The following is a 24,941-nucleotide window of genomic DNA, read 5'->3' on the forward strand; positions in this document are numbered from 1 at the left end:
TTGAGTGTAAACACCCAACCATACTGAGAACAGAAGTTGTCTCGGTCTATCTGAAAACTGGCATCACTATAACTAGTAACTCTCAAGTCATCACTGCCACCAAGCACAAGGACCCATTCCTTTGTTCTTCGTAGATACTTAAGAATGTTGTTCACTACTATCCAGTGGGCTTTACCCGAGTTCCCTTGATATCGGCTGACCATGCTCAAAGCAAAAGCCACATCAGGGCGAGTACATGTCATAGCATACATGATCGATCCAACGGCGGAAGCATATGGTACGCGACTCATTTCTGCCATCTCGGCATCAGTACTTGGACTCTGAGTCTTACTCAGCTTGGTATTGCTCTGGATAGTTCTTTCTTGGAATTCTCCATGCTAAAACGTTTTAGCACTTTATCCAAGTAAGTAGTTTGACTAAGTCCAATTAGTCTTTTACTCCTATTTCTCAGAATCCTTATTCCCAAAATATATGCATCCTCTCCTAGATCCTTCATAGCGAAACGTTTTCCAAGCCAGGACTTAACTTCCTGCAAGGTTGGAATGTCGTTTCCTATGAGCAGTATGTCATCAACATACAATACTAGAAAGCTAACTATACTCCCACTAACTTTGACATATACACAGAACTCATCCTCACTCCTAGAGAAGCCAAACTCTTTGACCTTCTCATCAAAGCAAAGATTCTATCTGTGAGAAGCTTGCTTCAATCCACAGATTGATTTCTCAAGCTTACACACTCTATTGGGGTATTTAGCATCCACAAAACCCTCTGTCTAACCAAAAGCAAATGAACTCAAGGAGCACCTCTGAGAGTGAGACATTGTATTGTATCTATGTAGCGATTGGACAGAAACGCTCAACTGTGGCACAATTAGTTCAAATTATTTCAGAAGCGAATGCTATGGAGTATTCCATTCTTGTAGCAGCCACCGCTTCGGATCCTGCTCCTCTGCAATTTCTGGCCCTATATTCTGGTTGTGCCTTGGGGGAATATTTCCGCGATAATGGAATGCACGCATTAATAATCTATGATGATCTTAGTAAACATGCAGTGGCATATCGACAAATGTCATTATTGTTACACCGACCACCAGGCCGTGAGGCTTTCCCAGGGGATGTTTTCTATATACATTCCTGTCTCTTAGAAAGAGGCGCTAAATGATCGGACCAGACAGTCGCTTTCATATTTCATTAAGGTGGTTTTCTTACTTAGTGCTTTCACTAAGGTGAAGACTTGAATGACCCTTTAATTGATGATTAGAGGAAAGGGAAGACCTCGATAAGGAAGAAGAACAAGAGCTACATCGGCAGGACTCTCTGCAAGTAGAAGGTTGCATAGGGGCTCTCGGGAAGCTATTTCCTTTATACCAGAAGGAAGATGGTCAAGGAGATCAGTAGCTAGAAAGCTCCTTTGCGAGAGCAAGGTAGCCAAAAGTCTATTAAAAGTGCATCACTATTAAGTCGACTACAATAGTATCATGAGCATGTAACTACATCTCGAAACCAAGGATGACTTCTTCTAACGCTAGAAGACCACTGGAAGACACCCAGGACCAGAGCATGTCGTGAAAGAAGGACATTGGGAGGGCGTGCTTCGACCGTGTCTCTGGGGCATAGTTGAATGTAGATATCATGAATGCGAGGTGCAGGATACCAGGCCGAGAAAGTCGGGCAACCACTCCCCTATGTGCCAATCGCTAGTGCATCAAGGGCCCCGGCGAACCGCTCCGCTGGAGAGGCCTCGCCTGATCTGAGAAGTGCTAATTCGGTTCGGATAGACTTCATTCAAGAACACCGCCGCCCCTGGAATAAGAAAACAAGTGCTAAGTTTCAGATCAGTGAATAAATGGAAACGAAAGAAGAGACCTTTCTCGCTCGGCGCCTAAAACGCACTATCCTCCGCTTCAACAAATAAGAGTTTTCAGTGGAACCGGTGAACCACACCTGTTAAATGCGTCCTACCTTCTTTCGTCCGTCCACGAGGCTGTAAAAAGAGAGAAATGGGCGGCTATCTAGCGGGAGTCATTTTGGTTGTATGCCACGAGGTCCCTATGGACAAGGGGACAAGTGAAACATCGATTTTGGACGTAGGCAGCCCTCTACCATCTATCCCGTTGCATCCCATTGACTCGTATTGTACTGTACCGTATCAGACCTCTTTAGATAGTTCTGTAATATTCCATTGGTTTCCGCAAGGAATGACGTCATAACTCCTACAAAAGTAATAACAATCAAAACCGTAGGTGGGTATTCAAATAAAGGGGAGTACCTTTCTATCGTAAATGAAGAAGATAATGTTGGGTTTTGAGCATTCTAACACTCCTATGGTGTACATGCAACCCTATAAACCTTGGATCTATGTTTCTCTATTATACATGCAAATATTAACTATTCCAAGGTTTCATCCTAACTAGCATATTATGAAGCACCTATACTACAAAGTTCTAGTTAGATGACATACCTTTTGATGTAGCTTGATGTCTTCAAGCTTTAAGAGCTTAGCCCCAATAGTGTGGAAGCCTCAAATGGAATCACAAATCACCAAAACACCTTGGAAGAACTTGAGAGAATATGTATGCGCACTAAAATCGGCCCACTCTTATTTTCACACGCTTGTCCCCAATTTTGTGAGCCAAGGACCCCTTTATATATTATGGAGGATTAGGGTTACATCCATGTAAAACCTAATACCCATGACCTTTCATTTACATAGGATCCATGGGTTAAAAGCTCCATGGACCATCCATGAAAGCTTAGCCCAACCTAAATGAACTTGGCCCATTCCATATATATAAGAGTCCATATTTAAATAGTTCTTTTTGATCACTTAATTAATTCTAAATTAATTCTTGATCAATACTAATTAAATAATATGATTCCATATTAATATATTAGAACTTATAATATATTAATATAAATCATAAATATACTATTCTCAAAAGACTATCCATATAAATTGTGCCGGTGAAGTGCAACCCAAATGGACCATGCCGGGTCGGGTCAAGTACATACCAAATATAGTTATGGACTTAGACATTAATCCAACAGATAAGTGAGAGCTTACTGACTGTATCTTCTAAGAAGGGCTTGGAAGAAGAAATATAATCCCTTTTCTTTTTCGAGAAAAGGTCACATCCTTCAATATCATGATTGGGTCGAACAGGCCGGATCATGAGTGAAATATCATGATCGGGTTGACCAGGCCAGATCATGAGTGAATAGAAAATATAAAATGTACATAGCAGTTCCACCTGAAATACTTGGAATAATTCTACCACTTCTACTAGGAGTAGCCTTTTTAGTGCTAGCTGAACGTAAAGTAATGGCTTTTGTGCAATGTCGAAAGGGTCCTGATGTAGTGGGATCATTTGGATTGTTTCAACCTCTAGTAGATGGTTTTAAATTGATTATAAAAGAACGTATTTCACCAAGTAGTGCAAATTTCTCCCTTTTTAGAATGGATCCAATGGCTACATTTATGTTAAGTCTGGTCGCTCGGGACGTTGTACCTTTTGATTATGGTATGTTATTGTCAGATCAATACTTTATTTGTTTGCCATATCTTCGCTAGGTGTTTATGGAATTATTATAGCAGGTCAGTCTAGTAATTAGGGGGCGGCCGTTCGGTCGCCTATGATACTAGGATCAATAGGTCAAAAATGGGTTTGTGCCGAAGGTGTTGAACGATCCACTCTACACATGTGTGGGCTTACAGGGCTGATAAAGCCTTTTATTCATCAATAGGGCCCTGGTCGGTCACTTTTATGCGCCGAGATCGATAAGTGGAATGGAAGTCATAAAAAATATCTTGATCTGAGGTGATGGTCAGTGTAGTGAGATTTGTGGAACTAATCATGCCTTTATGCTTGCACCCGGAAAGATAGGCCGACTGCTGAGCCCACTCTGGCTCAGCCGCACCACCCAGGGTACGAGCCACCCGAGAAGCAAGCTATTACAGTGAGCGGCTGGAGCAGTATGGAGCCGAGGATCAAGGTAGTAGATAAGATAGAAGAATAGGTCAGGCTCCCAGTGGAGCAGAGGATACAGTTAGGATAACGAACTTGAAATGCGGAGCCTGAGTGTCCGGCGAGCGAGTGGTTAGTGGCCAATAGCGCCCTAGTTGATGGCATTCCTCAATGCGACTGGCACTCAAGGAACCACGAAGCACTTCATACAGAGCAAACAAGTCTTAGGGATGAGACGCCCGTGCAAGGACCTCAATTTTGATTAGGAGGTCGAACCAAGGACCTATGGAAGTCGGGGCTAGCCCGTCCCCATTGGAAACGCAACAGTGTCCTGAGGGAGGAGTTTAGAGGCCTTATAGTAGCACGAACTTCGTTTTAGTTCTAGGTCATACGAAGGGGGCTAGTCCAAGATCATAATGTTCCTCTACAAAGAAAACAGACGCTCTCAACGGCTAGGCACCACTCTTTTTCTGAGTTATTCCAGCTTCTTCATGATTTCGTGCCGCGGTGAACAAACAAAACAAAAAAGAGGGTCATCTCAGCGGAAGAAGAAGGACCTGCAACAGCAGAGACTACTGATCCAATTCTTGTTCCTAGCCTTCTTTTACAAGTCCGGAAAGCATCCTCACAGGGATCTTAAAAATAGAATAGAGAAGGGCGGGCAGGGCTTCCGCAAGAGCCTCCCCCCTCTTCTCGGTCAAGATAGATGGGAAGGAGCCCTATCAAGGCCATAAGCAGTCTCTTTATTTATGTCCATACACCTTTGTTTCAGGGTGGGGCCGCCCTTCCTCCTGCTAATCTGGCCATTTCTGAACCTGTCTTTCTCATCCCATTCAATGGAGGACTTTTCAATTCTTGCGATTCCCATCCCTCTTAGCTTATTATATATATATATATATATATATATATATATATATATATATATATATATATATATTATTTGAAAAGGGTTCCGCTCGGCTAAATAGGCTCAATGATCTCTTTCTTCTCTTCGTTTGATAGGTCGGTACGGCACTCCGCATGGTTATATTCATACATGTTCCGACTCGCCGGTCATTATGGATCTAGTGGCATGGCGGGGCAAAAGATATCCCTTATCTTTATGATAGAAATATTCCATTATTGTATTGTTCACTAATAATAGTAGAATCCATGGTCCAGAGTCAAAAATGGATTCTGGCCGAACACTATTGATGAACCTATCAAATAAATCCATTTCTAAAAAATTCCTATATGATTTCTAACCGGGAAAGACTAAACACAACTAAAATACACAATGACGCTACAAACGAATGTTACTAATGGAACATATAGTAATAAAAAACAGGGCCCATTCTTTGTTTCCCTTCAAAGTAAAAATAGATCAATTGCATGTAAACATCTTCAGCCAGCTTCCCACTAAGGAAAACGGTTTTGACATCCATCTGCCAGATTTTATAATCATGAAATGCAACTATGGCTAACATAACCCTAATAGATTTGATCTTGGCCACTGATGAGAAGGTCTCATGATAGTCAACCCCTGGGGTTTGAGTAAAGCCCTTCGCAACCAGTCGTGCCTTGAACGTGTCCGCCTTTCCATCCATGTCGGTCTTCTTCTTGAAGATCCATTTGCACCCAACTGTCTTGCGACCTGGTAGATTGTCAACCAAGTTCCAAACTTGATTGTCATACATGGACTGGATCTCGATGTCCATTGCCTCTTTCCATTTAGTAGACTCAGAGCCCGTCATGGTTTCCTTGTAGCTAGAAGGCTCATCCAAATATACCAGTGTACTATCACTGATAAATGTATTACTATCTGTAGTAATATGAAACCATAAAACTCTGGTGTCATTCTAACTCGAGTGGAACGCATAAAAGGTGACGACTCGTCAATGGGTTCAACATGAATTTTTTCCTCGGTTTGAGCGCTAGAGTTAGAGGTTCCTTCATCGCTTGACTCTTAAATTTCCTCAAGATCACTCATACTCCCATTGTCCTCTTTGCATATGAGTTCCCTCTCGCGGAAAACTCCCATTCGTTCTACGAAGACCACGTTCTCACTAGGTCTGTAGAACAAGTATCCGAAGGACTTATGTGGGTAGCCGATGAAAATACATCGCTCACTTCAAGGTTCAAGCTTGTCGTGAGTCTCTCGTCTAACGAAAGCTTCACAACCCCAAACCTTAATATGTACCAACGAGGGAACTTTCCTTTTCCACATTTCGTGAGGTGTTTTGGCAACCTTCTTTGTCGGGACTAGATTATGGATATGGGTGGCAGTCTCTAAGGCATACCCCCAAAACGATATTGGTAGCAAATCTCAACTCATCATGGAACGAACCATGTCTAACAAGGTTCAATTACGCCTCTCAGCCACACCATTAAGATGTGGTGCCTTACGAAGTGTCAATTGTGAAACAATTCCACATTCCTTGAGGTAGTCGTGGAACTCTATACTAAGATACTCACCACCCCTATTGGATCTGAGCATCTTGATCTTCCTACCCAATTGATTCTCGACTTCATGTTTAAACTCTTTGAACTTTTCAAAGGTTTCTGACTTATGCTTGATTAAGTAGATATATCCATATCTGCTATAATCATCGGTAAAAGTCACATAAAATCGACTTGCATCCCTTGTGGTGGATCTGAAGGGCCCACACACATCGGTGTGTATGAGATCCAACAATCCTTCACCTCTTTCACACGAACCTATGAATGGTGATTTAGTCATCTTTCCAACCAAACAAGACTCGCATGTATCATCCGACCTTAATTCAAATGATTCCAACACTCCATCCTTTTGAAGTTGGGCAATGCGCTTCTTATTGACATGTCCAAGACGACAATGCCACAAACATGCCTTGTCTAACCCATTAGACGAATCAATATGCAATACACTATTTCCTAAATTGTCTACAACCATCACAATTTCATATACACCATCACAAGGCAATTCTTCAAAATAAAATACACCATTATAATAAGCATTAATTGATCCATTCTTATTATTAAAAGAATATTTAAAACCTTGTCTGTACAAACCATGAAAAGAAATAATATTCCTCGTCATTTCTGACGAGTAGAAACAATTATTTAAGTGTAAACATAATCCAATACTAAGCTTCTTGGTAACAGTTAACGATCTCCTATTGCCCATTTTCAGGTTCATCTTCCCAAGCTCCACATTCCTACTTTCTCTTAGTCCCTGCAAGTCAGAGAAAATGTGAAAACCACATCCTGTATCAAGGACCCAAGAATTAGAATACGATGAAGTTTTAGACAAAATAGTGTAAATACCTGCCGAGGAAGGCTTGATCTTGCCATCCTTAATGTACTGTAGGTACTTGGGGCAGCTTCTCTTCCAATGCCATTTATCTTGACAGTAGAAGCACACTGCTTCTCTTAGATCTAAGGAAGGAGGGGAGTTATCACTGGATTTTGCTTTGGATCCACTAGAGGACCCTTCATGGGACTTTCCCTTCCAGTTTGACTTTGAGGGAGCTTTCCTCTTTTTCCCCTTTCCTTGTCCAATAGTCAGGAATGGAACAGCAGCAAGAGTAGGAGTGGATTTGATACTTTTCCCTTTCAATCCACTTTCAACAGTTCTCAGCAAGCCTTGAAGTTTGCTCAATGTGATTTCCTCATTGCTCATATGATAAGGCATTTTGAACTGATCATAGCTAGGAGGCAAAGAGTTCTGGACTATGTCAATAGCCAACTCTTCATCAAAGTTCACATTCAGCTTCAAGAGACGATCCACATAGTGTTGCATTCTTTGTAGGTGGGTCGTGATGGACTCTCCATCTTTCATCTTGGTGGTGATGAATGACCTGACTATTTCGTACCTCTCTTGACACGCTCTTTGATGGTACTTCTGTTGGATTAGGTGTCTAAGCCCATAACTATAATTAGTATGTACTTGACCCGAGAGTAGCATGGTCCATTCGGGTTGCATATCACCAGGAAAATTTGTGGATGGATACTTGAGTAAGAGGTTATTTACGATTTATTAATATATTATAAGTTATAATATATTATATGAAATCATATTATTTAATTAGTATTGATCAAGTATTAATTTGGAATTAATTTAGTGATCAAAAGAGACTAATTAAATTAACGGAGACTGATTATGTAAATCAATGATATATATATATATATATATATATATATATATATATATATATATATATATATATATATATGGTTTGGGCTATTGATCCATGATGGGATAAGTTTATGTAAGTTTCCATGAAGAGTTAGACCACATGAAATATGGATCATAACCCAAAGTGTATGGATTAGGGTTTACCCATGACTCTTAAATTCCTACATATATATACATAACCCCATGGCTAAAATGTGTGACACAAGGGTTCTTGGAGTTCATAACGGATTTATGTGCCTAGTAATCTCTCTCAAGTCATCCAATTGTTCAAATGTCTGTTGTGAACCGTTTGAGGCATCACATTTGAGGTGCTAAGTTCTTAAAGGCCAAATACATCAAGCTACAACAAAGAGGTAATTATTCTTACTATATTTTATGATTCAAGCATCAAATCATATGCTAGTTGTAGGCTTATGCTTTGGATATTTCATTTCATGTATAATTAGAGAAAACAGAGATCCAAAGCATTTAGGGTTGTATGTGCACCATAGGATGTTGTAGTATACTAAAACCCAACAACTTCTCCATCAAGTCGTTACACATCTAGTAAGGCCAATAGTCCCCGTAGAACCGTTGTAGCTCAGGAGTCATAGTGCCTACCATAATACAAGACACTTTAGTAGCATCCTTGTAGTGATCCCTATACTCATCTATTTCTTCAGGAGTAGCTTTGGTTTCGTCTATCTCGTTCAGCTCCTTTTCGAGGACGTCTTCCTTGTCCTCGAAACGCAAGGCCATTCTGATGTTCCGAATCCAATTATTAAAATTGGACCCATCGAATGTCACCTTGGCACAAATGCTCAAGAGCGAGAAAGAGTTGGAGTCATTGTTGTAGGAACCGGAAGCGTTGTTTGAGGCAGACATATGCAAAAGAAGAAGGATGAGTTTTGATTAGATAAGGAATCCTTAACATAACACCCAAAATGAAATATTAAGGCTAGGACCCAACACAATAATTCACAATTCGGAAGAGGGATGTCGTAATCCAATTGTAAATTATTTAAAGGTAGGTAAATGACGATTTACCAATTCCACCATGAAAACGAAATTTCAAATGAATTAGGTTTTTGAATGAAATGAAATTCCTAGATCTTTTGAGATTCATTGAACTATTCAATGGCATGTTTAATCTCGATTATGCCCTTCAAGTTTGTGACTGGGATACCGAGGATCACAAACAAGGTGTGAATAACCATGCAAATTAGCTTGGTACTCTCGATGTTATTTACCACCTAATCAATGTGCCGGTTAATCACACACGCTCCATTGATCAATTATAATTTACGAGCAACCCATTTCCACACTTTACAAGTCCATATTAGTGTGTCGGTTAACCACACACACTCCACTAACGACTTTATAAAGTGCAACGTGCAATTTCATGGATTAACATCAAATTCACATTTTCCTAAAGTAACTAAGATTGGGAATTTATAAAAATATTTAGTTACTTTAGATTTTTCATTATACTTATTAATGAGGATTTAATGTCCTATCCTACCAGTTCAGCTAACGACCCTCCACTAGTCAAGAGTGCGGTGGGTAAGATTAGATACCCAATGGCGGTCATTTTATACGCCGCTTCCTTAAACACCCCTTATAGACCACTTTTGTGAATGAGGCCTACTAACGGTAAAACCGACTTTTCTTATACATATATAATATTAGTCTTTTAATTTTATATAGTATCAGGGTGTATTTTAAACATTTAAAATATTAGGGTTTTTAAATATTAAAAACCTTGATTTAATAATTATCTAAATTAAACAATTTAAATTATTAAATCACATGAGGATTATCCATTAAATTAATTAAATTAATTTAACCTAATCCTTTACCCCCTAGATTTCGAAAATGGGGAACGATAATTACAAGATTTTATAATTATCTAGTAAACAATTTAAAAGATAATTACGAAATGCAATTACCCTATCCAAAACCCTAATTTCAAAATCCATGACTTGGGGGAAAGGCAAGGCTTTCAACCTTGCCTAATTTTCGAAAACCCTAGGGTTAGGAAACCCTAGATTTCGACTTTAAGGAGGCCAAAGGAACGAGTTCAAAAACCCTTTACAATTTTCGAAACTAGGGTTATGAAGCCCTAATTTGCGAAAAATCCAAGCCCTAGGGTTTAAAAGTCATAAACCCTAATTTTTCAAGTTCAATCTATTGTATCAAATCTAATTGAAAACAAAACCATAAGGTCTGATACCACTAATGGGTTTTATACATATCAATCAATCATATGTGTGCATGCAACCCTGATTTTGGATCTATGTTTTCACTATTAGACATACAAGCATTGAACACAAAGGTGGAAACCCTAGCATGCATCTAATAATTTTGAAATACATAAAAGGAAGATTAGATCACATACCTTTATTGTTATGTAGTAATAACAATGAAAAAACTTGAAGATCCTTTGCTTTGAGAACAAGTACCACAAGTGTAGTACCTCTAATGGATAACAAAGACACTTGGGAAAGAGGATGAATATGAGAGAAAGGAGAGAGGAGTCACTTGCTCAGAAATTCGGCTCTTTTAGGGTTTCTATGATGTGCACAAATTCGTGAGGCCAAGAGGGGTATTTATAGTTGAGACTAGCTAGGGTTTTGAAGTAGAAACCCTAATCCCTTAGCTTAGGGCCTAAGCAAGTCCATGGACTCCCTTACTTAGGGATTGGACGAAAATCTCTAGAACCTTCTAGGGATTTTCGGTCCACCCTAATAAGGGTGATCCAATGGCCCAAAACCACAACTATCAAACAATTGCAAAACAGCCCCTGTACTTTTAATCAGTTCCTTTAATCCCAAAATTAATTCCAAATTAATTTCTGATTAAATACCAATTAATAATATGATTTCTAATTAATATATTATTCTTATAATATATTAATAAATCATTTTTATGCACCAAATTATTATACCAAATAATAAACTCAACCTCTCTCTCCAATAGTCATCATGTCTAGTTGCCAGTGTGAAAGCAACCCAAAAGGACCATGCTACTATCAAATCAAGTACATACCAGTTATAGTTATGGGCTTAGACACCTAATCCAACATACATTCAGGTTGATGAGCGCCTAAATTATGTACAAATTTCGGCTGTGATTGTTGATATAACGACGAAGACCATGTGCAATAAGGTGGTGGGTTTGGTAAAGGTGTAGTGACATCACCAGAAGAGTTCCGAAAGGAATTGGGAACCCAAGGAAGAGATGAGGAAGCATTACCCTGAGTTGTTTGCAGTAAAGGATTTTAATGAAAAAATATGATTCAAGTGGGGGAGAGTTGTAACAACCGGATTCAGGTACAAGTTCTTTAAGTATATTTTGTCAAATTTTAGTAGCCACAACGTGGTAAGAGGACTGCCACGACATGACATAACTTGATGAAAACGTGCATATCTTTGGGTCACCATGATACAGGCATGATATGGCCAGGACGTGGTGACGACATTATGGCAAACCCTAAATTTCCAGGCCTTGAGCCCTATTTAAAGGAAGTGATAGCTAGGGTTTCTTCCACCATCATCCTCTATCACCCCCAAAGAGCCCTTGATGAACCCTAGCCTTCCTTTGAAGTTATTGACTCATTTTTTATGATTTTGTGATCTTTGAAGGAAGAGGAACTCTTTTAAATAGATCAAGCAAGCAACTCGTCTCTACTTCTTTTCAACATCTTTTGGACTCCTTGTAAGTCCTCAAGCTTCCATCTTTTGGTTCCTTCTTCATAAATCTAGGTTATTTAGCATTTTTTGGCTCATAAGTGAGATTTAAATGGTTATATGAGATAAAGTTTGAAACTTTATGGCTCACCTTGGTCCCTTGGTCACTATATCTTTCGGATCTAGTAGTTGGATGAGTTTTGGAAGCCATGCATGAGTTTTAGGTCATTTTCTCACCTTTTTACCTAGTTGGGTGAAGGAAATGCATGAGTCATGCATGTCCGTAAGATTTGGATTTTTATGGACCATTAGGGTCCCAAGAAGCTTAATAGAAAATATGAACAAGGGGCTTGATGGATTAAGGACTCAACCCATTAAATGACGGGTTTTAGGGGTTACAACACAATGCACTAAGCAGAAAATTATTCAAACAATTCAAATAAATTAGGGCACATGCAACCTAATTGGATCTATGTCTTTCAAGTAAAACAACATACTATGAGCCCTAGGTTATATAACTTTTCTATGATTTAATTAACTTATAAGATCAAGAAAAACTAACCTTTAAGATTGTTTTCGTAAACAATCTTGAATTCCTCCTTAAAAACCTTTGGTAGCAAGCGCCACAAGTGTCGTGCCTCTAATGGTTCACAAACAAACCCTAGCAACCAAGGAAAACTATTGAGAGAGAAGGAGGGGCCAGGATTTCTTCCAAGAAACTTAGAAGGAAGGCTTGGCCGAAATTTAACCCTAAGGAGGGTTTATATAGGTGTTAGGAAGATGTTAGATAAAGCAGGTATCTCCAAGATAACCCTAATCCCTTAACTTCCTCCTAAGGCATCCAAGGCACCCTTTGAGCCCAAGGAAACCTTAAGAGCACTCTAGATTTCGTTCCCCCTCTTTAGGGAGGTTCTAGAATTGCCTAATGCTCAACTAATGAACATTGTCACCTTTAGTCCCTGCACTTTTAATTAATTCCTTTAACCCAAAAATTAATTCCAAATTAATTTCTAATTTAAATATTAATTAAACAATATGATTTATAATTAATATATTATTTCCATAATACATTAATCAATCATTTATTTTGATTTCTAATTAATTTATTAACCAAGTAATAAATTAATAAATCATTCTTCTCTCTCTAAAAGTTATCATATTCAATTGCCAGGTTTGAAGGCAACCCAAAAGGACTGTGTTACTATCAATTTAAGTTTATGCCAATTATAGTTATGGGCTTAGACACCTAATCCAACAATATCCCACTTGGATAAGTCTAATAACTATAATTGCCAGTATAACTACCAAATTCACTAGCAAATTGTAGCTACCAAAATCCGTTGTTGAACTCTGATCCAGTCAGTGACATGTCCTTAGATAAGTGATCAGATATTCCTCTGTTCTACAAGGTATCATAGGGACATGAGACATGGATTATAATCAATCTCTCTGTCCAAGATTTGTTTCCCGACTTCTACTTTTTGACGACTGAAATCAGACTACTAATTGAACACATCAATTCAGTCCAGGCTTGGCCAAGCACTTTAGATGTCATCTTCAAATCATCAAGGGGCCCACAAATATTGCTTTTCCCGTTAGGGCAAAAGGAACGGATAAACTTCGACTTATATGCTTGTACTATTTACTCATTAAATCACACACAACAATACATTTTATTACATCAAGTTACTGACACGTTTACATATTATCAATGCACAACCAACTCATAAACAACAACTCATATATCTCCGTTTCAAGAATATAAGATATTATCGTCTCAAAATTACTCGTGATAAAATCCATGAAGTAATTTTCTAAGCATGGGTTTATCCAATACTTAAAATCACCATTTCAAAAGTACACATGAGCATTGCAGCAAAACCATTGCTATGTCTGATCTCCATAGACAATCTACAATTCAATTCATGACAGTCTTAATTCTCTACTTACTTCCAAAAGTACGATCGACTGTGGATATTTGAATAATCCAATTATTCAGGAAGTAAAACATGCGAAGTGAAACACAATAATAACCTAATTAACGATGGTCTCAAAGCTATTGAATATAAATAAAACTCTTATTATTTAATCACCATATTAATTAGACTTTATTAATTGTATAAAGTTTTGATTAATCAACTAAATACTTGAATTAAACATTAGTCATGCCATGTTCTAAGCATGCATACTATGTCTCTCTATTGTCCTTCCTTTGTGAACAAATCGATTGGACATTACTCCAATGATGCTTATTTAAAAATTCCCGATCCTAGTCATTACTAGAATACATTAGAGTTCAACCTTTCATGCAATGATCTTCTGTAATGTCGAGGCTTCAAAGTCACAGAGACTTTGCCAACGATATTACAAAACATTCCATTGAATCTTTGTTACTGAAAACAATTTTATGGTAATGAAGTCTCAAATTCAAGATAACTCCTTGAACACCTTCGTTGCATTGAGGTTCCTAACTCACATGTGGATATTAATCGTCAACTCCCATTATGGAAATTTCCATATTCTCATATGACTATCAATTTCGAATAAGAGTCACCTCCACTCAGAATTACGTCAATATGGTCCATCCAAACGCTACTATACTTCCAACTGTCCACAAGCAACCAATCTTTTGGTAAACCTCAAACTGTTCTTGACAGTTGTTTAACAACTTTAGTCACATCCTGTTCTAGTCCTTTTTCCCTCTCAATGCCCTAGGCATTTGGAAAAATCAGAAGAAGTGAATATTATAGCATATGTAATCAATCCTATATATGAAGCATATGAGATTTGATACATAATGTCTTACATAAAGGCATGATATCTGATCAGTCTCTTGCTATAATATTTCCATATATTGAATTTCCTATGTTGAATCATTTCAAAACGATATTCGTATATATTCAAGACTAAGTTTTATTAAACTTTCAATCTAAACTTTTAGATTTGAAATAAGTATGAGTGCCTTCTCCCCAAAGCTTATCATAGCAAAACAATTCCTAAACTTTGCAACTTGCAAATTTGTAAACTTTGTTTCCTACAAATAGTATTGCCAACTTGCAACACTTAGCATAACATTTATGCTCCCACTACAACAATTATGCTCCCACTAGCTTTGAGATGTATCCAGAAATCATCTGGACTTTTAGAAATCATTACTATTTACTTTCTTACTAATGTTCAGATTTATGATACGTGGTGCTTTATAAGTCTTTAAGCAGACTTCTCAAGATTAAACACCTTCATTAGATAGCATATGTGTGTGTTTAAACCCTTTAAGAACTTATAGCTATAAGTCCTGAATGTTCAAACTATTTCCTGCCATTTCTCACAATTCGAACTATAAAAAGGGATGTCGTAATCATACGCGAATTTGAGAACGTAATTATCACAACTGCTAACGATAATGATATTAATCAGAGTTAAAATCTACTAGTGAAAGTGTTTCCTCATAATCATTTTCATGAATTAGAGCGAAACCTTTTGCCACCTAGATTTTATGGTGTATGTGTTCCCATCCATGTGAATCTGTCATTTCTAACCTACAATCATAAGATAAGGTTGAGGACAAAACCAAAATCAAATTTAGTTTTACTTTCATGGACTAAACTTTGCTTATTCTTTATTTCTTGCCTTACGGTAGCACAAGGGCCTACCAGCGCTTGCAAGTTGTTAAGCAGCTCATTCATATTGATCAATGTACTTTCACTGAACAACGTGCTCTGCCTTTTACAGTCAAATGAGAACCATAGAACTCATAAGCTTTGTCAACTCAACTAAAAGGTGCACAAAAACAAGAATGTGTCAACACGATAGGTTATTAACCTCAGGTCGTGTGCTAGTGATTACTAAATAGTTTATTCGTGATTGACTCCTGAAACTTTTTCAAGATCAATAAGACTCCCACTAAATTCTTGACATATAAGTTTTTTTGTTAAGGAACATTCCTCGACAAGCAAAAACAAATATTCAAAAGTTAGTGTGGATTCTTTTCAAGAAAACACTTCATTGAATTGGTCTTAGTTCATCCTCTGTTTTTAAATCCAAAACATCACAACTACCAATTCCAAATGTGTCAGATTAAAAAACATTATTACTCCACATTTTACGAGGTGTTATAAACCTATTTAGTATTAAATAAGCTTCAAGATACGATTTGTAGTTACTAGAGTATGACTCTGAAACTTGATTGGAAATGAAGTATGACTCATCTCTTGATTAAACCATTTCAACAATATTTGATTCCTCTTCTTAATCGAAACAATTTCACTAAGATGTTCTTCGAGGAATAATTGTGACATGGTTCCAGAATCATTAAGATGATGATAAAACACGATACCAAAGTACTCTCCTTTCTTTTCAGATTGGAGAAACCTTTATCTTTCTACCTAATAGATTCTTCATATTCGTTCCGCCACTCTTTGAAACTTTTCAAAGAAACAAAATTACACTTAATATTATAAGCATAACCATATTTACCGAACCATCAGTAAATCATTACGAATAGACTTATCTGACCAGTGCATATCAGTATGTACTATATCCATTTGTCCTTCACTTTGACTCACATAAAACATGTGATCAACGAATTAGTCTTAATCTTCCAAAGATCAAGATTCTCATACATCACACAATTCGAATGGTATGACTCCAAGTTTCTATCCAACTATAACTTGGGTGATGATAATTCCTTTTCACTTAGGTAATCATGACATTACCACATACGATATAATTAAGAATAATCCACATTTAAGATTGCTAATAATAGAAATGTAACCAGCAATTTTCATAAATGCCATTGTAAGGAAACATAAAGGAAACCAGATAAAAACAAAAATTCACTTTATTGATAATGAGCGGAAAAATTTTGTCCTTACAATACAAATATATGAAAACTATGTTTCTAGATATTTCTTAAGCAATCTATCATAACTCCTAAGCAGTAGCTCAAAAATCTGATCATCGAACTATGTGACCGAAATCCATCTCTCACGATCAGATTCAGCTTACTCTTCTTAAGCTTCCTTCTTTCTCTTAGATTCTGCAAAACATCAAAATGTGACTATCACATCATCTAGTAAGAATCTATGAATAGGAAATTAATAAAATGATGGAGTTATATAGTGGATGTACCTGAAGTAGAGTCACACAACTTGACTATATTATCTCTAAAATCTCTCAGGTAGTCCGGGCAGCTTCGCAACCAATGACCCTTCATGTGGCAATAGAAACATATGGACTTTTTAGGATTAGCACATGGGACAATCTCAGAACGAGCCTTTCTCTCTACCATATGGTCAAATGATTTGACCTTGGAAGATCCTTTTCCATTGGGAAGAGAAATCATTTCTGGACTACCATTGTCAATGTCCATGGAAACTTTGGAGACAGATCCTTCAGACACTTTTGCTTTACTTACGCTCTTAAGCTTTTCTGCTTCAACAACAATCAACATATGTGTCAGATCAATTAGGGTCAGGTCGTGGTCGCTCATATAGATGTCCTCAACGAACTGACTATATGATTTAGGAAGCGAAAGGAGAACCATATCAATGGCCTACTCCCTTGGGGAAAACGACACCTACTCTTTCCAATTTGTCAATGTGCGATTTCATTTCCTGAACATGCGCCCATATAGAGTTTTCATATCTATGTCTACTTACCAATAGGGCTTGAATAGTTTCGTATCTTTCAAGTCGTGACATGGGGAGAGTCACAGGAGGCGGTGGAGGAAGAGTTGGAGAAGCATGATTTCCAGTTCCGCCATTGCTTAAAGAAAGGAACATTCTTTCACCTTGATCAACACGTGGAAGATCATCTTCAAAAGGAAAACCAATTCCAGAAGGGCGAGGAGAACCGTTGTAGTCTGAACTTGACATCTATATTAGGAGAAAAGAGAATTCAAGTTAGTTGATTTTAATCCTTAATTATTAACCCAAAAGTTTAAATTAAGGCTAGGATCCATATTTTCGATTCAAATTTTGAAGAGGGATGTAGTAATCAAACTCAAATCTAATTTAGGTAGGTAAAGCAATTACCAATTTCAATCTTATTGAAACTCCTATATCTTTGAGATTCATTGAACCATTCAATGACATGTTTAATCTCGATTATGCTCTCACTTTGTGACTAGGATGCCGATGATCACAAACGAGATGTAAATAACTGTGCAAATTAGCTTTGTACTCTCGATGTCATTTATCATCTAATTAATGTCCCGGTTAACCACACACGCTTCATTAATCAACGATAATTTACAAGACACCCATTGCCAACAATATTAGTCACATATTAGTGTGTCGATTAACTACACACGCTCCACTAACGACCAATAAAGTGCAATGTGCAATTTCATGGATTAGCATCAAATTCACATTTTTCCTAAAGTAACTAAGAGTGAGATTTTAGAAAATGGTTTAGTTACTTTTCATCATTATACTTTTAATGATGATTAATTTGTCATATCGAACACGTTCGGCTAATGACCCTCTACTATACAAGAGAGCGGTGGGTAAGAATAGATACCCAATGACGGTCATTTTATTGGCCGCTTCCTTAAACTCCCCTTATAATATGGATTCGTGAATGATGCGTACTAGCGGTTCGACTGACTTTTCTTATACAGATAATATAGTGAAATCTCCAGAAAAGTCCTAAAATTTTACCCTAATTTACGAAAAAGTCCCAAACTAAATTTTGTTTACGAAAAAGCATGAATTACCGGTAAAAATGGCGATTTGACCCCTTTTTTCCGGTTTACCAGTTTCATTACTTACCAGTTTCACTAAAGTCCCATTATTTTACCCTAATTTGCGAATAAGTCCCAAACTAAAATTTTGTGATGATTTGGCCATTTTCTTCATGTAACATACATTTTATCGGTTTCATTGCTGACTTAGACACCGAGTCATTAACCTAGTTGATAAGATGGATACGATGGGTTATATAATACTACATTTACTGTAAAATTTGATATCCATCTCATCGGCTCATTTATGATTATGTATCTAGGTCAGCAATGAAACCAATAAAATGTGTGTTTCCAGGAAAAAATGGCAGAAAATGAGTTGATGTCTCATGAGATGGATATATTGGGTTACATAAGATTAGATAGACAATTTGATATTTCTTATAAACGTAAAAAATAACGCAGTTGTTGCTAGTTTATGTAATTATTGTAGTCTTTGTTGGATGCATTTTATGTTCCAAAAGAATATACAATACATCAGGATATCAAGTTTTATGCTAAACGTAGCATTATATAACTCAACATATCCATCTCATCATCTCATTTAATGACTAGGCGTCCGGGTCAGCAATGAAACCAGTAAAATGTATGTTACATATAGAAAAGGGTCAAATCATCACTAGATTTTAGTTTAGGACTTATTCGTAAATTAGGATAAAATAATGGGACTTTAATGAAACAGGTAAGTAATGAAACCGGTAAACCGGGAAAAAGTGGTCAAATCGTCATTTTTACCGGTAATTCATGCTTTTTCGTAAACAAAATTTAGTTTGGGACTTTTTCGTAAATTAAGGTAAAATTTTAGGACTTTTCTGGAGATTTCCCGATAATATATATTAAACTCTTAATAATATATAGTATAAGGTGAATTTTAAACATTTTAAAATTTCAAGGGTTTAGTCTGTTAATAAATTAAACCTTTAATTTAATTAAATCTAAACCATTTATGGATTTATTAATTATCTTTTAATTAATCATTTAATTAAATTATTAATAACATCCATATGAATATATTTTAAGGTTTACATTGTAAATTTCAAAAATTAACCTTTTAATCTAAATCTAAAACAACCCAATAATATTTGACATTAACTATTAAGTTCAAATAATAATCAAATTAATTATTTAAATACTTAAAAATTAGTTATATTAATTACCAAATAATCAATCAAGTCAAATATTTGTTTCCTAATTTCTAGGCATCTAAATCATCATGATATATATATAACAAAATCGGATGTAGCAATTAAATATAGCAGATAATGATCCAAGAAATTAAATATGGCAGATTTGATCGAGATTTTCGGATCTGACCTTGTTCACGTCGTGATCTACTAGTTCACGTCGTGAAACCTGATTTTTAACAAAATAAAATCGAAACAGAGTCGAGTCTGACTGAGTTCATGTCGTGAACTTCTAGTTCTCGTCGTGACCTGCAACAAACACAAAAACAGGTTTCTTTTGATTCACCAATGTGCAAATCCAAGAAAGACAACCAATGACTTTGATACCACCGATGGGTTTTAGGGGTTTCAACACAACGTACTAAGCGGAAAATTATTCAAACAATTCAAATAAATTAGGACACATGCAACCTAATTGGATCTATGTCTTTAAAGTAAAGCAACATACTATGAACCCTAGGTAATAAAACTTTTCTAAGATCTAATTAACTTATAAGAACAAGAAAAACTAACCTTTAATATTGTTGTAGTAAACAATCTTGAATTCTTCCTTGAAAACCTTTGGTAGCAAGCGCCACAAGTGTCACGCCTCTAAGGGTTCACAAACAAACCCTAACAACCAAGGAAAACTATAGAGAGAGAGGGAGGGAGCCAAGATTTTGTCCAAGGCACTTAGAAGGAAGGCTTGGCCGAAATTTAACCCTAAGGAGGGTTTATATAGGTTTTAGGAAGATGTTGGATAAGACAAATATCTCCAAGATAATCCTAATCCCTTAACTTCCTCCCTGAGGCATCCAAGGCGCCCTTACAGCCCAAGGAAAACCTAGGAGCACTCTAGATTTCGTTCCCCCCTCTTGAGGGAGGTTCTAGAATTTCCCAATGCTTAACTATTGAACATTGCCACCTTTAGTCCCTGCACTTTTAATTAATTCCTTTAACCCCAAAATTAATTCCAAATTAATTTCTTATTTAAATATTAATTAAACAATATGATTTATAATTAATATATTATTTCCATAATACATTAATAAATCATTTATTTTTATTTCTCATTAATTTATTAACCAAGTAATAAATTAATAAATCATTCTTCTCTCTCTAAAAGTTATCCTATTCAATTCCCAGGTTTGAAGGCAATTCAAAAGGACTGTGCTACTATCAATTTAAGTTTATACTAATTATAGTTATGAGCTTAGACACCTAATCCAACATTAAGTTGTCTAAGTGCAGCGACCACGACATGGCAAGATGGTTTCCACGACGTGGTAAATGAAGGCTTCACGACTGTTTTGTCTTTACTCTGCAACGACGTGGTGTCGTGCCAACCACGATGTGGTAGCAGATTTTGATCGCGAGTGAGTTGGATAGCCACGACATGGAGACCATTGACCATTGACCTTTTGACCTGGTTAACTATTGGTGAAATTGTTAGTTTTAGAGTGTAGACTGAGGTTTGGCATTGGGTGTTTCGTTTGGTGGGTTGTACCACCAGTTTTGATGACTAAACGAGTTGTGGTATATCCGATTTGTGAGAGTGAGGTGAGGTCACTCACTATACTATGTACGATGCTAGATTATCTTTGTGAGTCTTGCATATATGTTGGGCGGGGCCGTGATGTGAGTGAGGCACGATATGAAGGTGTAACCTTTTATAAGGGCATGACCCGTGTAAGGGCGAGGCCTATTACTATCATATACAAACACACACATACACATAGCCACAATGACTTTTTTAGTTTTCATTTATTAAAACCAATTCAATAAAACTTGACTTCGTTTATAAATATAAGATGGTGTTTCATCTCTTTATTGAATTTTATTACTTTAATTTTTTTTTTTCAGTTATAGCATTGTACTTTTCAGAATTCCTTTATTACTATATTATACTATGGAAAATGTAATCAGTTATAGGAATGTAGATTCCTTTCTTTGTCAATAAAAATTGATGTAATGAGTAATTTTCCCAAGTATAATGTTATAACAGGAAAGGATGTCTTAATTACATTTTACAATGATGATTGATGAATATTGTGTGTTTACAAAACTTTAACGAATATGATGATGACATTTTCACTTCCAATTTTCAATATTTTAATGGGTATGATGATGAATGCTTACCTAAAAGTGAATCAATTTTGTTATATTTAAACTTCTGTATGTTATGAAGGTGATGAATACTTCCTTGGCTAAAGAAAGACGAGGAAACAACATCAAAAGGGTTTCATGGGCTAAAAGGTGACTCATGCACCTTAGTTCACCGGAGGTAGTTGATCATGAACATGAACTTAAAGCAAGAGATAGGATCATACTTTTTTTATTCGTATCTTTTACCATCCTACTTTGGCTTATTTCTATTACAATATTATACTATTAAAGTTTTTGTTAAGTCCAACAACAACCATCAAAAAAAACTTTGGACATTCCCCCAAGCTTCAATTGTACAAAGCTAACCGTGATTGCTTCAATTTTGCTTAACACACACAAACACAAACACACACAAACTTTCACATGCACACTCCAATTTTGCTGATTTGATAATAAAAAAAATTTCATCGCCAATTTTAAAGACCTTGCTTTGAATTTTGACTATTGGTGTGAATCATGTTTTAACAACCAATAGCCACCACCTATCCTAACGCCACCTAACCATTTCACCACAAACACAATGACGATGAAGAAGCCAGAAACTCCACTCATGGTGATTCATGAAGAACCAAGAGATTCACTGAAGGAGAACATGAGAACTTTAATCGAAGATCTCATTTACCAACACCAAAGAAACAAAAACAAATGGGCTAACTTATACGGTACGACGCATAAGGAGACAAACTCAGTTATGAATATTTACTTGGAAATGCTTTCCATGTACTTGATACATTTTGCATATATTCCAATATTATGAATCTTTACTTTGAAGTACAACTTATCTTACCATATAAAGGCAACCCAACAACAAAATCCAATTAAAAAAAATTAAGCCTCCTTACCCATGAGAAACATGAGCCACTTCCCTAGTTGTATAATAAAGAGCAACTTAGTTATAAATAATAAATTTTGTCGTTTTCAAACTTTGGCCACAAAGCTTTTTTATTTCATATTCTGGCCACCAATGATCTTGACGATAGAAATGATTTCATACTTTGGCCTCAAAACTTTCTTATTTTAGACTTTGGCCAGAAAACTTTCTTATGTCGGTAGATCTGGTCACTAAAATTTTGAATGTTGGTAATTTCACCCCTTAATTTGTAGAATAACACTTTTCATCCCTTTACTTTGTAGAATTACACTTTTCACCCATTTACTTTATAAAGTATCACTTTTACTCCCCTTAGATTTGAGCAACGACAATTTCCACCCCTCATATTTTGTATATTGCCATGTTTGGCAGGTTTAATCCATGTGTAGAACATACATTATAAAATTTTTTCCTGTAATTTACAAAACGGTCCCTATGTAATTTTTTTTACTGAAACAATCCATGTGTTCAAAAAAATTATACAAATGGTCCTTACCTAATAAAAAATTTACAGATTACCCTCCCCCTAGTGCCCGCGTGAAAAGTGAAGAAATATGCGTTCCCGTGAAATAGGAAGGAGGCAATTTCTAGTTTTTATAATAAAAAAAATTATTTTTGTTTAGGAAACACAATAATAAAGTTTGTGAGCATAACCTACTCAACAGAGAAGCATAACATGTGGTACTATTGGTATAATTAAAATTGATTGTGACATAAGAATCTCTATTTATTTCACCTCTTTACGTTTAACATATATTGTATAACGATCGAGATTGTAATGTCTTATTTTTATGATGAGAAGGCGGAACAAAGACATAAGTAGTAGGAGCCAAAGAAAAATAAATGTTTTAGAACAAACATCAACAGTGGACAAAGTGATCTTTATACTGATAGTATCACTAATACTAAAAGAGCTAACTAAATAGATGTAATTTGGTGATAAAATTAATGTGTATTTTATCGTTTATATGAGACTTTTCATTTGTAATTTTCATTGTTTGATTAATTAAATTGGTTTATGTGATCTAGATGAATTAATATAAATTAAAGTTAATTATTTACTTTTTTTTATAAATTCAGATACATTCATTGCTCATTTAATTATAATCGTACAATGAGTGAGATGACAAACGGGTAACAAACTGCGCCGCTAAGCCTTTTTGTATAGTAAAGCTAATTCTTTTAAAGACGACATCCGAAGATCTAGGGGATATAACATTACTATGCATGATCCATTGTACTCTATTAAGAAGCTCTACCGCATCCGGCGCGAGGAAACCAAACGTATCAAATGCAGATGGTATGAACACGTGTTGATTTTCCATGCACGATTTCTCATGTTTGGTGACTTTTCCTGTAGCGGCTTTTAAAGCAGTCTGGCCCGCCGTGAAACCCCCAGCCCTCAAGCCCACAACAGGAGATACCCCGGTAAGGTCAACACATGTGTGTTTCCCTTCGACCAATCCAAAAATCAAATGGCAGCCGGTCTGACGGTTGACCTTCCTTTGGTCGGGTCAGTCAAGAATTTAACAGGTGCCTATGTAACGGAAACCCCGACACGCTTAAATATGTCAAACAAAACATCCCTAACCATATCATGCCTGTATTTGAACCCCGAGAGTTATTTACAGTGAATTGCATGCTCTCTAAAAGAGTCCAAACATGCCTTTTTCAACTCTTGTTGTAAATAAGAAAAACACATTCTTCTACACTATCCGTTCATTCAGCCGGCTGAGTTGTCTTCTTCTTTGTTGGATTATAGCTTGAATCTGTCGTAACTGGAGATTATAATTTGCCTTCACTATACTTTTCACTTTCTAAATTCCAGTTGTCAGTGAAAGCCCATGAAAATGTCGAGGAAGCTACTCTAGAACTCAATTAGATCGTAGCCGGAAATACTCACGAACATCAAGATCTAAATTCCAAAAAAAAATCCACCTGAGCATCTTCAGCGTTTATTTAATGTCTTGATTACTTGCTTCCCTCTTCAATATTGCATTTCGGCAGAAACTTTTAAGGCTTGGTGATGCAAACAAGGTGTTTCTTTTTCTGTCCGCCAAGTGTTTGATAAAATGCCTAAATGAGTTTTTCAAGTGTTCCAGCCAATTTTTGACTCAAGCAGATGTAGAGTTTCTGTCCAGTGTGGGTTCCATTGTGCACACTCCAACCATTTGTTAGAGTGTCACTTTTTCAATTGGGTTAGTG

This window comes from Lactuca virosa, chromosome 4 (genome assembly GCF_052849685.1).
Source record: "Lactuca virosa cultivar CGN04683 chromosome 4, Lactuca_virosa_CGN04683_v6, whole genome shotgun sequence".
NCBI classification, from domain to species: domain Eukaryota; kingdom Viridiplantae; phylum Streptophyta; class Magnoliopsida; order Asterales; family Asteraceae; genus Lactuca; species Lactuca virosa.